At 36.1% G+C, this 13,243-nt stretch overlaps 1 protein-coding gene across 2 annotated transcripts in view; it reads left to right on the forward strand.

Moving 5' to 3' along the window:
• LOC126375634 (uncharacterized) overlaps positions 1-13,243 on the forward strand; it is a 62,753-nt gene that overhangs the window by 23,282 nt on the left and 26,228 nt on the right. Inside the window, exon 2 of one of the 2 annotated variants that reach the window (XM_050022656.1) lies at positions 6,658-6,704. The exons of the other annotated variant lie outside the window; for it this stretch is intronic. The gene's annotated coding sequence lies outside the window, so the exon portion shown is untranslated. The remainder of the gene's footprint in view (positions 1-6,657; positions 6,705-13,243) is intronic. 2 annotated transcript variants of the gene reach the window in all.

Raw genomic sequence — 13,243 nt, forward strand, 5'->3', positions numbered from 1 at the left:
TATTTCGTGTTATGACGTTTAGTAAAAAATAATTGATTTAACTAATTGGAAAGTACTCTATTGCGACTTCGGCGAACATGGGACAATATGAAACAGCACAGTGTCGTAAATACCAACAAAGGGGCTTTCTAACATATTGGACCATTATATTATGGATACGCTGATCACCTGTCACTATACGGTTCATATCCATATTAAGATTTCGTGTCGAAATTGGCCTCACGTCGAGATCCTGACCACCTATTTTGTTTTACACGTGACTTATTGTTGCTTTGCCTGAGATGATATTAACTACATGGCCGGACAAATAGGGAGCACTGACGGCTCTTATCGGATACAAAAAGGCTACCTACCCACCCTATTAGAGAATACAAGACTTAATTGAGTTTCTTATGTACGTAGGTACGTAAATACAATACACTAAGGAGTAATTAAAACACATAATAACGGGTTCTTACCGCGTTTAAATGGAGATATGAGACTCCCGATATTCTACCTACTCCTACCTACCTACTCCACTCCAATCTCATCAGTCATCCAGTGATCATGGCACTTGCAACAGTGTCGAAATATCGGGAGTCTCATATCCCCATTTAAACGCGGTAAGAACCCGTTATTATGTGTTTTAATTATGATAATAACCGCGTAAACTTAAAACAATGTATACACTAAGGAGTGTAGGCATAAACAACACACGCAGACTCAGTTGGCTCGAACATTATAGACGGCAATATGGCTCACCACCTCATCATCATGTCGTCCAAACCGAACCTATCCGGCGACGGCGACTTCTAAATATCTTTCCCGGTTCGTTGTTGTGGTGGGCTCTGATGTGGCTGGCGAAACCGAACTTCGACTTGAAGGTCACCACCACCTATCATGTTGGTCTAAGCGTCGATCATCGATCGACGGCATCGATCAACGTCGATCGAAGTTGATCGACTGGTCTGGTAACTTTAATTGATCGACAGATACTGGTCGATTAAGCAATCGATCAATTGCCGGGCGATGACAATAATCGATCCGTCGGTCTGGTAGAAACTATCGATCGACGTCGACTATTCCATTCTACCATCGATCGATGCCGTCGATCGGTGGTCGATCGATTGGTCTGGTAGAAACTATCGATCGACGTCGACTATTCTATTTTACCATCGATCGATGCTGTCGATCGATGATCGATCGATTGGTCTGGTAGCACCCTAACAGAAAGCTCGTTCATCTTACGGTGGATGTACCTCTGACTACACCAATTGGGATATAGTCGTGAGCTTATGTAGACATGAAATAGTGAGTGGCAGCAACTAGTGAGTCATTCAACTATCACAAACGAGAATGAACTGAACTGAACACACCCTGAGCAATCTCGCATCTCCATACAATGGCAGACATTTCACTAGGAAATTAACTTATTGAGATGAAACAAGCTGAATAGACGGACAGGCTCAACAGGGTAGACAGGGCACGACAGATTAATTTAGATAAGCTACATAGAGTGGCTTATAAATTACTTAATTAACTTACCTTTCGCGGAACAGTGAAAGGGAGCGACAAATCAAATCTATTACACACATAACTGCATAGACTAGTACTAAAAATAGTATAATATGTTACATCATACATAAATCACGCCCGTAATCCTTATTGGGATAGGGACAGCCGCAAGTAATTAAACATGCAAATCTATTATAATGTAGTTCATGAGAGAACAACGAAAAATATAACGAATTCGAGATTAATTCGAATTTGATATTAGGTTGTTATTCTATTTTATTACATTATTCTATGTTTTGTGTAAAGCATTTATAAATTACTTCTAGCTTACTTTATGCTTTGCATGTTATGTATCTATGCTACGCACAATTTAATAGAAATTATGGATACGCAGAAGGAAATATTGGAAAGTGTTTATTTTGACTTTATGTAATATTTCTTGCCTACTTAAATAATATCTGACTTTGAGTCGAACAGATACCTAGCTTAAAAACAAAAAATTGTGTGCATTCAACATTTTCCTCTCAGTTTTCGACAGACTTGAAAAAAGGAAGGAGGTTATCAATTTGTTCCGTATGTTGTATGTAATATTGTTGGAATTGCATAATATTCGTATAGTTAATCTAAGCGAGCTTCTGAACACGACGTAAGCCAAATTTCACAGGTATACGTACATACGTTTAAAATACTTACATAAGATAATAATATGTTTTTTCAAGTTGGTAAATCAATTGAATTAGTTTCCTGGCTTAATTCTAGTGTATTATTATTTACGATTTTGCTTAGACCAGTATCATTACAAGCGAAATGTCAGTAATTGTAAACATTACCGATAATAACTTCAATTCAAGCCTTCAAGCCTCCCAAGTTTCCTTTAGCCTTAAGCTGTTTAATACCGTGAGAATATTTTGTTACAGTTTAGTACCTTTGAATATTACTACTGTAAATACATTTGCGTATTTATGTTTCGAAGGCGTTAGAAAACGTTTTAAGGTAAATTACTCTTATTTGGACCTTGTTAATCTTTGACATAGCGTAGGTATTATCGCAAATAATAATATCGTCAAGTAGTTAATGGGTAATTCTTAAATAGATTTCAGAGAACCCAAAAAAAAAATATATATATTTTTATGAGTTTTTATGATGCAAATCAAAAGTTTATGACAAAAGCATATTTTAGATGCATATGGACAAGCTTAATACCCTCAGGAATATTAAAAAACAAGGGTAGAAAAACACGGTTGTGACATTTGTGCCTCGGTCGTGACATCACTAAACATGGCTGTGACACAATATGACATGGATGTGACTGTTTTGCATTTTTCATTGTAACTGTTGCTGTTATTTTTTTGTCATCTTAGTTTTTTGTCTCAATTGATTGGAGTGATTAGGCAGTAAGCAAACACTGAATTCCGTTCCGTCCGTTCTTTCATTGTGTATGCTTGAAAAAGTAGAATTTGGTGATACTTACTATTTTTATGCACTGTAATCTGCAATGTACCTAACTTGAATTGATCCAATAAACGTTTATTATTTATTTATTTAATTGGTTTAATCAAAAGTATTTATTTGGTAATCTTCTTTCTGATTATGAGATACTTAACTAAATCACAATAATTGAGATCGCGTCATAAAAAAGTAAAATCCTATATTTAAAAACTGTAATGCTCTCTTATCTGCAAATGATGTGGAAACAAAAACCTTTATACTTTCGCCTACCAGTAGGGGGTTCTTGCAAAACAGAAACAACGTCTTCAGGACCTTTTTTACTTATTGTACATTTGCCGCAGATGGCATTAACTACTTGGCCGGACAAATGGGGAGCGCTGAAGGCTCTCATCCGGTACAATGTTTTAGACAACAGGCCTGAGGGTGGCCAGGTGGGCTCGAACCTCGGCTCAGGGCGTCGTCTGAGAAGAAAAATATTTGAAAGAGTTAATCGACCCAAGCGGGTCGATAACAATAAGCGCTGTATTGAAGGAAGTCGTCCACCACGCCGGCGGGGTCAGTATCGGGGCCCTGAAGTGTTTGGTGTCGCGAGCTGATTGGCTGCCTCTATGGCTAGAGTACTTTTCAGTACCGTCCCTAAGCGGGATGTATTCGGAAGCCGCAACTACCAGGGGATTTGGGTGGTGTGAAGCAGAATCGAAAAAACGTTTTGAAGCTAAGTTGAGCCATTGGGCAATGGTTGGCAGACCTAGGTCAATGTGCAGATTTTCATTGCGAAGGAACCACGGAGCTCCCGTGGCTTTCCACATAAAACGATTTTGTATTACCTGTAGACGGTGGATTTGAGAGGGACTCGCGTGAGTGAAAACTACCCCTGCATAGGTCATGATCGGACGGAATTTCACCTTATTCCTAAAGGACATTTACTACGCTTGTTAAGGAGACAATGAAGACGGCCCATTACAAATGCGCACGATTGCGTTTGATATGGGCCTTGAAAGTAAGACGTCTATCTAAGACTACGCCGAGATATTTGACTTACTCCTTCCAATCGGCTTGCCAAACATCTTGATGACTTTAAGTTGACGGCGTGACCGTGGCGTGTTATAATAGCTCTTTGAAAAGTACACCGCTACACTTTTCTCCGGGTTTACCTCGATTCTCCATTTGCGAAACCACTTGCCCAAGGCATTGGCCGCGCGTTGGAGAATTCCAGTCGTCATAACTCGACCACGGCACGAAGAATAGATGGCTGTATCATCCGCAAATGAAGCTAAAACCAAACTGCTCTGGTGGAATAAGACTATTGGATTCGGCGTAGTCCCGTAATCCAGCAAATATGAGCCGCTCATAAATCTGCCCCATGGTATTGAGGAGACTTATGGGGCGGTAACTCGAAGGTTCGTTTTTAGGTTTCCCAGGCTTTGGTATACCAATTACAATTGCTTCTTTGACTTCTTTGACGCAGTTGCTCATGGCAACGTTGAATATTGCCGTTAGTAAACAGATGAGGGGAGCACCGAAGTTTTTAAGGACACGATTCGTGATACCGTCTGAACCAGGGGCTTTTCGGGTTTGAAATTTTTTGATGATACCTAGTACCTTTTCCTCAGTGACCTGTGGAAGAGGAGGATCGGTGCAGAAGCCCTACGCTGAACTTCAGAGTTCACCGTCAAGCGGTGCCTACGATCGATAGGGAGAGTGCTGGGCGAGCATTGGGCTTCGCGACTGTCGGCAAGGCATTCGGCTTTTTCGTCATCGTCAAAAGCGGGGGGTTGGTTAGGCCTATTGAGAGGAGGAGTAGGAACAACCGTATCCTTTTGAAGAGACCTAGACAGCTGCCAGATGGCCTGGTGGTGGGGCTCAATGCCGCTCAAAAGATTATTCCACCAATTCTGTCGCTTGTCATTAATACGTTTTCTTACAGTATGCTGCAAGAGACGCAAATGACGACGACATTCCTCGGTGCGATTGAAATCATATGCGCCACCCGGCTGCGTTTTTCTCATGGATGTCGGTAGGCAGTTTCCAGCGATGGTCTTCCATCTCCAGAACCTGTGCTGAACTTTCGTTCAAAACTGACCTCACGTGATCCGTGAGGGAGTTAATAGCTGTCGAGGCCTCCTCTAAGGAGGTTATTTCTACTGGGAACTTCAGGGCCAAGATCTGCAGAATCGTTGCTATTCCAGGTAAAGACCGTGTCTCCTGATATCACGCTATGATACTTCTTCTTAGTAAATTTAGTGTAGTAAGGGGGATCAGGGTTGTCGTTATTTATACTAACAATTTGACCAACAAATGTTTCTTCTTGAACTCAGTTAGTTTCGTTCCAATCCCGAAATCCACTTCCGTAACAATACCATACAACCGCCTAAAAACCCCTGCCTAGTGTGGCTATGAATAATTTCCTTCCAAATATCTTGGAAGAGGCCCTTGCCCTATACTAGGATCTATATGGACTAGTAAAGTAAGTACTCGTGTGTAAGCATATCAAACAATAATATAATTTATAAAAGCAACAAAACCCACAAAATTATTGAAATAAAAAAGAATGTCACGATCGTGCATTATATGTCACAACCATGTGTTTAAAAAGTCCACGGCTGTGTCATTTTTATCATTACATGGTCGTGACAATTTGAAACGTGTTCGATATAACCCAAAAGCTATCTACGATACTGTAAATCTTAAGTAATTATTTTAAACTACACTGTATGACGTGCATATTACTTTTCAAACAATGGTGTAACACTGATACTTAAGTTTAAAACTCTTACACGGCGTTGACGAGTTAAGGTTGTCCTTTTTTTAAAATGTAAAAGCAGATTGATTTTATACTGGTCTCAACGCTCTTAGCCATTTGCAATACTAACAAGATGATATTGTTGCCGTTCTAAAAAAACTTAGAAATGGTTGTCAATGTCATAGATTTATTTCTACCGAGTATTGCAATTTTAAAGTGTCGCACACGGTCGTGACACAAAAACTGCTCACAAAATGTATGTTGTTCAAAATCATAAATAGTGTGCATTATTTATATATTTTGTTAAACAGTCTTATAGAACAAAGGTTCGTCTTGCATAGTTGTTGTAATATATCGAAAAATAACATGCCACATCTTCAGAAAAAAACATTTTATCTGCAATTCTGGCAATCTCACACGACACGTTCCGTGACATTTATGACTTCTAATTTTTTTAAATATAATATCTAATAATTTTATGGCAAAAATTATATCCGGACACGATACTAGAAGTAATTACCTAAGTAAAATAATTCAGGGGTCACCGATTTTCCTAAAAAACATATACAATTCTTACAACTCACACAAAAAAACGTAAGAATAAGAATCACCCTAATGCCACAAGTGGCTTTACCTACAAAAAGTCACGTAAAAAAGAACGATAAAATAGGAAAAAGAAACATAAGAAAAAAATATTAATCTGTATTATTTATAAAAATTAAAAGATCGTGGGACAAAATAAATCCATTTATTTTATTTTATAAAAAAGTGTTTCGTCGCCCTTAAAATTAGTACCTACCCTACCTACATACGTATTATGAATAGTGTATTTATAAGCGCCTCTACACTCCGACTAGGTAAAAGAAACCTCGCAATTTTCTTGTAGTAAAGCAATCTAGAGGAAAGTTTTCTAATATTGTATATAAATAGAAAAGAGTCTGTTGCAACTAATATGTATGATTTCCTTACAGGTCGTATCGCTTTCCACGCTTCCGTGAAAGTGTCGCCCGGTTGGCAGGTGAGTCCGACACGGCTTTGTGAAAACCATCCATAATAATTAATAATAAGAGGGGTTAAATGACCACATCGAAGCAATTCATCTAAGAAAGCAATATTGCTATTTGACATATGTTTGCATTGCGCACTTACTTTTATATGCGCAAATGTCAAATGGCAATATTGCTTTCTTAGATGATTGCTTCGATGTGGCCATTTTAACCCCCAAGTACGTTACTACATTCTAATGTAATTAATTCTAGGCTATGTTCCTTTTTGTATTTTATGTGTTCTCGCAAATAAATTTATTTGATTTGATTTTTTGATTTGATTTGAATAAATATAGATGGCGCTGTACAGATTTGCCTTCGTTTAGCCTTCTAATTTCATGGATACAAACATAATGCATCATTTATCTTTGTTTTGGGTATAAATGACCCTTGTTAGCTTGTTACTATATCCAGGCACAATACATCTTCCACCCGTTATTATTGTGATCATAATAAAGAGAAGCAATATAGGTAGAAACATAATTCTATACACTTTTAAACTGTACAACGCCATCTATATTGTCAATGGTTTATTCCAAAAACAAAAACGGTATTGATTGATCCAAAATGACGTATAAATAGTGAGTAAATTTATTTCGGTACCTATCGTAACTGTTTTTATTACAAAAAACTATAAAAGTAATTCAAAATGTCTATCTAGATGGACACAACTGCACCTAAAAAGATTTATCGTAATGCTATGTTAGATACCTACGTCCTACTTAGATGTTATGTAATATCTTTCATATTTCTAAAATTGAAAATATTTTTTTAACCGGCTCGATACGCATGCTTTTGAGATTTATATGAAATAATGTACTTTCTTTTTCCCTAAAAAAGTAGTATGGAAAATGCTGCACTGACAAGAGCGTGGCTCTTAAATTGATGATGATTAATGTACTTTATGGTGAATTACAGAGTAGGGATTTCATAGTTTTAATTTGTGTCTGGCTGGTACACTGACGACGGCTGTAGACGACATTGACTTAAGAAGTTATACTCGCAATAAATACAGTTTTAAGTAATAATAATCAAAAACGTATTATAAAAAAGAAAAAGGGCAAGCAGAGGAACTATTTCAAAGTAGTTTAAAAAATGCAATTCTGTAATAAACGAAAGGAGCAATTTGAGAATGTAGGTAGCAAAAAGCGCCATGTTTCATTTCGTTAAAAAATCGTGGGAAGTAGTCGGATTGAACCATCAACTCTTTAGAAAGTAATGTACAATAACGTAATGAACTTAAACAAGTGCGAGAAAATATTATATAACAATTACTAAGTACAATACTTTTACTATTAGTTACATTATCTATAAGTATACTATATAAAAGCAAAAGGTCACTGACTGACTCACTCATCACGGAAGCTTCCTAAATGACGTGAAACAGCAAAAGCAGAGGAGACGTGAAGCAGTTAAAGGGTATTTTTACAAATTCATCCCCTAAGGGTTTAAAACGGGGATTGGGGTGACAGTATTTTTCAAGTTAGAAGCATAAAACTAGAACTCCACGCGGAGTCGCTAGTAGTGTAATAAATATAACACGATAACAACTTAAACTTTGAAAGCAAATGCTTTGCGTAATTATTGTGCCAATTTATTTGTATCAGGTAAGTAACTAAGACCCATAGAAATATATGTACATACCTTAACCTATTTATAAAAATTAAAAATCACACAATTACGTACATTAATTAACACTTAGATACTTTTTTCTGTAGATGGTATTTGAGGCGAGCAAAAGATAAACTCAGGCTAAAGATAATAAGACCATTAATTTAACCTTAAAGTTTCATAAAATCTGTAAAATTATTTATTTCAACTATTGCCAGTAGTACCTAAGCAGTCAGTAAATTTCGGGTTATTTTTCAACTTAAATCCGTCAAGCTAGCGTTGTTGTAAAAGTAATTTTAATCTTGTATTATAAATTAAAAATACATAAACAAGTACATTCCATTCAACTACAATTATAACAACACACATATTATTATAAACAAAATATCCGTTGAAACAAAGTGTCCGTCCGCGTTGTTGTTGAATCCGGAAAATACTTTTAAGATGTAATTTTTCCAGAATTAGCCGTAGGAATAAATAGGGGAGAGTCCGAAGATTCTCTCTTTCTCAGTCAATCTTACATAGGTTGATTATGTAACTACGTATCACCATCTACATATACAGTCCACACAAACCAAGAGCCGAACAAACATAAGCATAGATATGTCTAGACATGTTGTTAAGGACATGTGTATAAGTAAGATCACTCATAATAAATTAATTACAAGGTATTGTGTTGTTTTTGTCCACGTTTTTTATGTTTTGACAGCAAAACAACCATTTATGAACTGGTTTTCGTTTTTAAATTCTTATTTGTGAATAAATATAAAATTATGTGTTACGGACTCAAAATTACCAGAGTACAAGGTCGCATTTAGGATTTCATAATAGGTTCTCGAGTAGAAATATATTCGTTCTTCTTCTTTTACCTACTTTTTTATGTGGGTTGTGAGGTGGATGACCAACCTCATCAACCTTGGTGTCAGGGTTATTATTGAGCCGGCAAAGGCCCCTGACGTGACTCAAATAACGGCTACGTACTTACGTTAGTAAGTAGTAACCGGGACGAACGGCTTAACCTGCCTTCCGAAGCACGGATCATCTTACTTCTGGATAATCAGGTGATCAACCTGCAATGTCCTAACCAAAACCGGTGGGGACAAAAAACAAAGTGATTTGTCCCCACCGGGATTCGATTCCGGGACCTCTGGATCGGGAGCAGAATGCTTAACCACTGGATCACGGAGGCCGTAAATATATTCGTTATGATGCGTTCGAATTTATTTCTACTTGAATTAAAAGAATAAGAATAAAATAAATTTATTACCAGTAACAGTAGAAATAAAGTCGATAAGATGCGTTTTAATATTATTTTTATATTGATTATTTAAATTCGGAAAATAAAATTATTTAAATAAAAAGGAAATAAAAAAACAATATCAATTCGTATTATATCCTCTCAAAAGCCAGATAAGTCATTCAACCTCCGTTTATGAACATCGTGAGTCATAACATTAATCTTCCTAAAGCTCGGTAAGATTGTTCTCAGAACATGTTCGACATTCCCCGAGAACCGAACCGGCACTCAGATCATGAATGGGAGTCACCCAGTCATCGTGCGGTCACCACTGAGTCAGACTGTGAACTTTTACGATGTCCCACTTAAGATTTTTTTTTATATTGTTTCTTTTTCTGTGTTGCCATTTAATTCACACACATACACATCTGGCGAATTTGTGTACATTTAATTTGCACGCCCAAAAGAGCCAATCAAAGATCAATTTGATGAATATTTGAATACAACAGCACTTTTAAAATGGCTCTTATTTCGTTTGTGACAACAGCGACTAGGAAACGTATACGAAAGGCTTCGATTGTTTAATGTCCTAGTTAGACACTTTTAAGCATAGACTTAGATTTTTTTTGCTTTTAAGTATCTTTTACTTTTTAGAAGCTTATAAGAAACACGTGTAAATGCGAAGTCCCTGATGCTTTGTTACCTTCTAGAGTTTTTTAGTTTATTTTGTTTGTATATAAAATATATTTTAAGTTTTTCAGAAATCAGAATCATTTATTCAACGTAATTAAGTATCATAGATAAACTTGTTGAAGGAAGGAAGGTTTACGTTTTTTTAAAGAATGTCCAGGGCCCTGAGCTGAGGTTTTTCTTGCATCTTCTTTTCCCCGGCTATACAGGTTGTGAGAAGCTGCAGTAGTTTTAGGCAGACAGGACGTTCGTTATGTAAAAATGTCGATTCAAACTGTAACTATGTAACATAGTTATAGACAACCAGTCTACATTGTCATTAGTTATAGTCTTTGTTACCTACTGAATAAAGATATCTTTAAATTTGAATTTGCTTCGCTTTTCAACAACTGGTTAGTAAATCCTTTTAGGTAAGGAACCAATCCAGTTTACAAGACTAGCATGTAATCCAGGTTATATCTATCTATAGCCCCAGTACCTTTTTACTTGCCTTATGAACCCAGAAGATAAATATAATTACTATAGGCATGGTTTGAATCATTACTGACAATTTGATATAAGTATATAAGTTTCATCACTGTAAAAGATTTTAAAAAGTAATTTATGTTAATAACTACATATTCTTGCAATCCTTTCTGTTCCCGATGCATTATTTGTTGAATTAACAGGATGGGATACAATCTGTGACAATCACAATGCATTGCATTCTCATTTAGAACGGTGTCATTGTGTGACATACTGCCGCTATGTACTCGTCGTATGAATGACACTCCCTATACGTCAAGCTAACCGTATTTTTAAATCCGATTTTATCTATGCAATCATTGATTCTTATTCAGAACTAGCTGGCATAATTTGTTAGTAATTACTTTTAATAACGTCCTACTAACATATTTTAAAAATTTGTCCACTAAATAAGAAACATAGTAAGTACCTACCTACTTACTTACCTAATAATTTAAGTAATTTAAAGTATTCCGTTGTCAACTTTCTTTTCAAATTACGGCATCTACACGTAGCTTGTAGCCCCTTTGATAAAGTAGTAAGGTGTCAATTTTCTTCTAATATGTAAATAATGGTATTTTGATCGCCGGAGGTGTCAATCCATGCAGGAAGGTTCGCTCAATTGATTTTCGTGTGAACACAAATAATACTTTCTATGCTACGGGGCTAAAAATTTTTTCTTCTATAATTACACGGCATTGATACGGCATGAGTCAACCGTGTGACTTCTAACGACCCGTGATTAGGTAAGTTTTGTAACAAATATTCGGTTGTAATTTGTAATTGTATTGTTACCGGTTTGATATGAAATTCCAAAGACTCGTCTAGTGATTAATGTAAGTTCTCTTGCACAGTGCCCATTGTCACTATGTCTATGCTAACGTTAACCTCAATACGTCATAGACAATTTCGAGTTCTACAAGGGAGCAAGCACGACTTATAACCGTGTTGCTGTGATGCGTGTTGCATAATTCAAAACTGGTAACGCTTATAGTTTCGCGAAAATAGGTCTTTTTTAAATTTCTACGCATTAATTGCTTAAGTCACGATATATTTTGTTAACTATCGGTGCCCAATGATATTCAATGCGGTCTATCAGATCTGTTCATCAATAATTACGAAATAGGTACCTAATAGATGGACACGTACCTACGTAATATATTTGATAATCAATTTTCATACTCGTGACTGTAAATCTGACAGGTTAAACAGCTACTTAGTTTCAGTACTTAGGTATTTTCATTTGCAACTCTGCTAATTGGACGAGAAACATTACATAAATCCTTTAAAAGTTCGTAAAATTTCAGTTGATGAAGATAATTGGGTTCGATTAGCGGGGAATGTTCGTAAAAAGTGACAAGTAAGCTTCCTCGATTTAAATGGCTTGTAAGTAATGTAAGTAGCGCCCGTCTGTCGTGTGTTTCTGAACGTAACACGGAGGCGCTGCGGTCAGCCACGATCACGCTACGTGTTCGGAATTCAAACTGATTCATCGGGATTCTAAAACAAAATGGCCGATTGTCAACTCCTTCCTTGAATTCAATTATTGCGCAGTAATAAATTACGATGATTTAAATATTTACAAAGTTTTTCGAAATACTTACTTACAAAAGCAGATCGTTTATATTTTACAAAGAGGTTACAGATCTATCTATACGTATCATCATCATCAAAAGCGCTTCTACTGTCATTTAGTCACAATCTTTTTCATAACTTATTTTTTGACTTCTTAAAGAGTTTCATCATCAGTCTAAGACGATATAAGTATTGAGTACATTCAGAGGTATCTACTAAGCTCACAAAGTAGCCAGCATTCAAATGAGTCACTCTCTGTCAGTGTAGACTCAGCCACTACAATAACCGACATTCCTTTAACATTATCCCTTAGCATTATCCTTAAGTGGAGACAGTTGCCTTCTAGCTTAAGTAATGCACTTCCAGAACTATTCAGAGTTCTTATGCATACTACATTTCTCTACGACAAGCAGATATGGATAAACGAATTATCATAATAGGTAATGTATGTTGATATAATTATAATGTAACATAATAATATTTTTGTTTCTTTATAAAATAATAAATGTAACGTAGTAAATACGTAGTACAATTTACTAGTAAGATCACAGTACATTAATAAAATATGTACACTTACAACGCAAAATTGATTAAATACGAAGTCGATATTATTACAAGCTGTTCTGTATCTTATTGGCAAAAAAAATGCACCTGGTAAACTTGTCTTAACTATTTATAACCATATTTAATAAAACATCATAATCTCAGAGGGCTTACTCCTTTAGTCCCACTAGATCGGCAGAACTAATGGGATTTTTTGTCTCATTAGCGCTTTCCTTTTAACACAGGACGCTTTACTTTCAAAAATTGCAAGTAATATACCTCTAGTAACAAAAAGTGTCCTATAAAATATGATGAATGCTCACCTGTCACCATGAGGTTCACTGTATCCAT

The sequence above is a fragment of the Pectinophora gossypiella genome, chromosome 19 (assembly GCF_024362695.1).
Source record: "Pectinophora gossypiella chromosome 19, ilPecGoss1.1, whole genome shotgun sequence".
NCBI classification, from domain to species: Eukaryota; Metazoa; Arthropoda; class Insecta; order Lepidoptera; family Gelechiidae; genus Pectinophora; species Pectinophora gossypiella.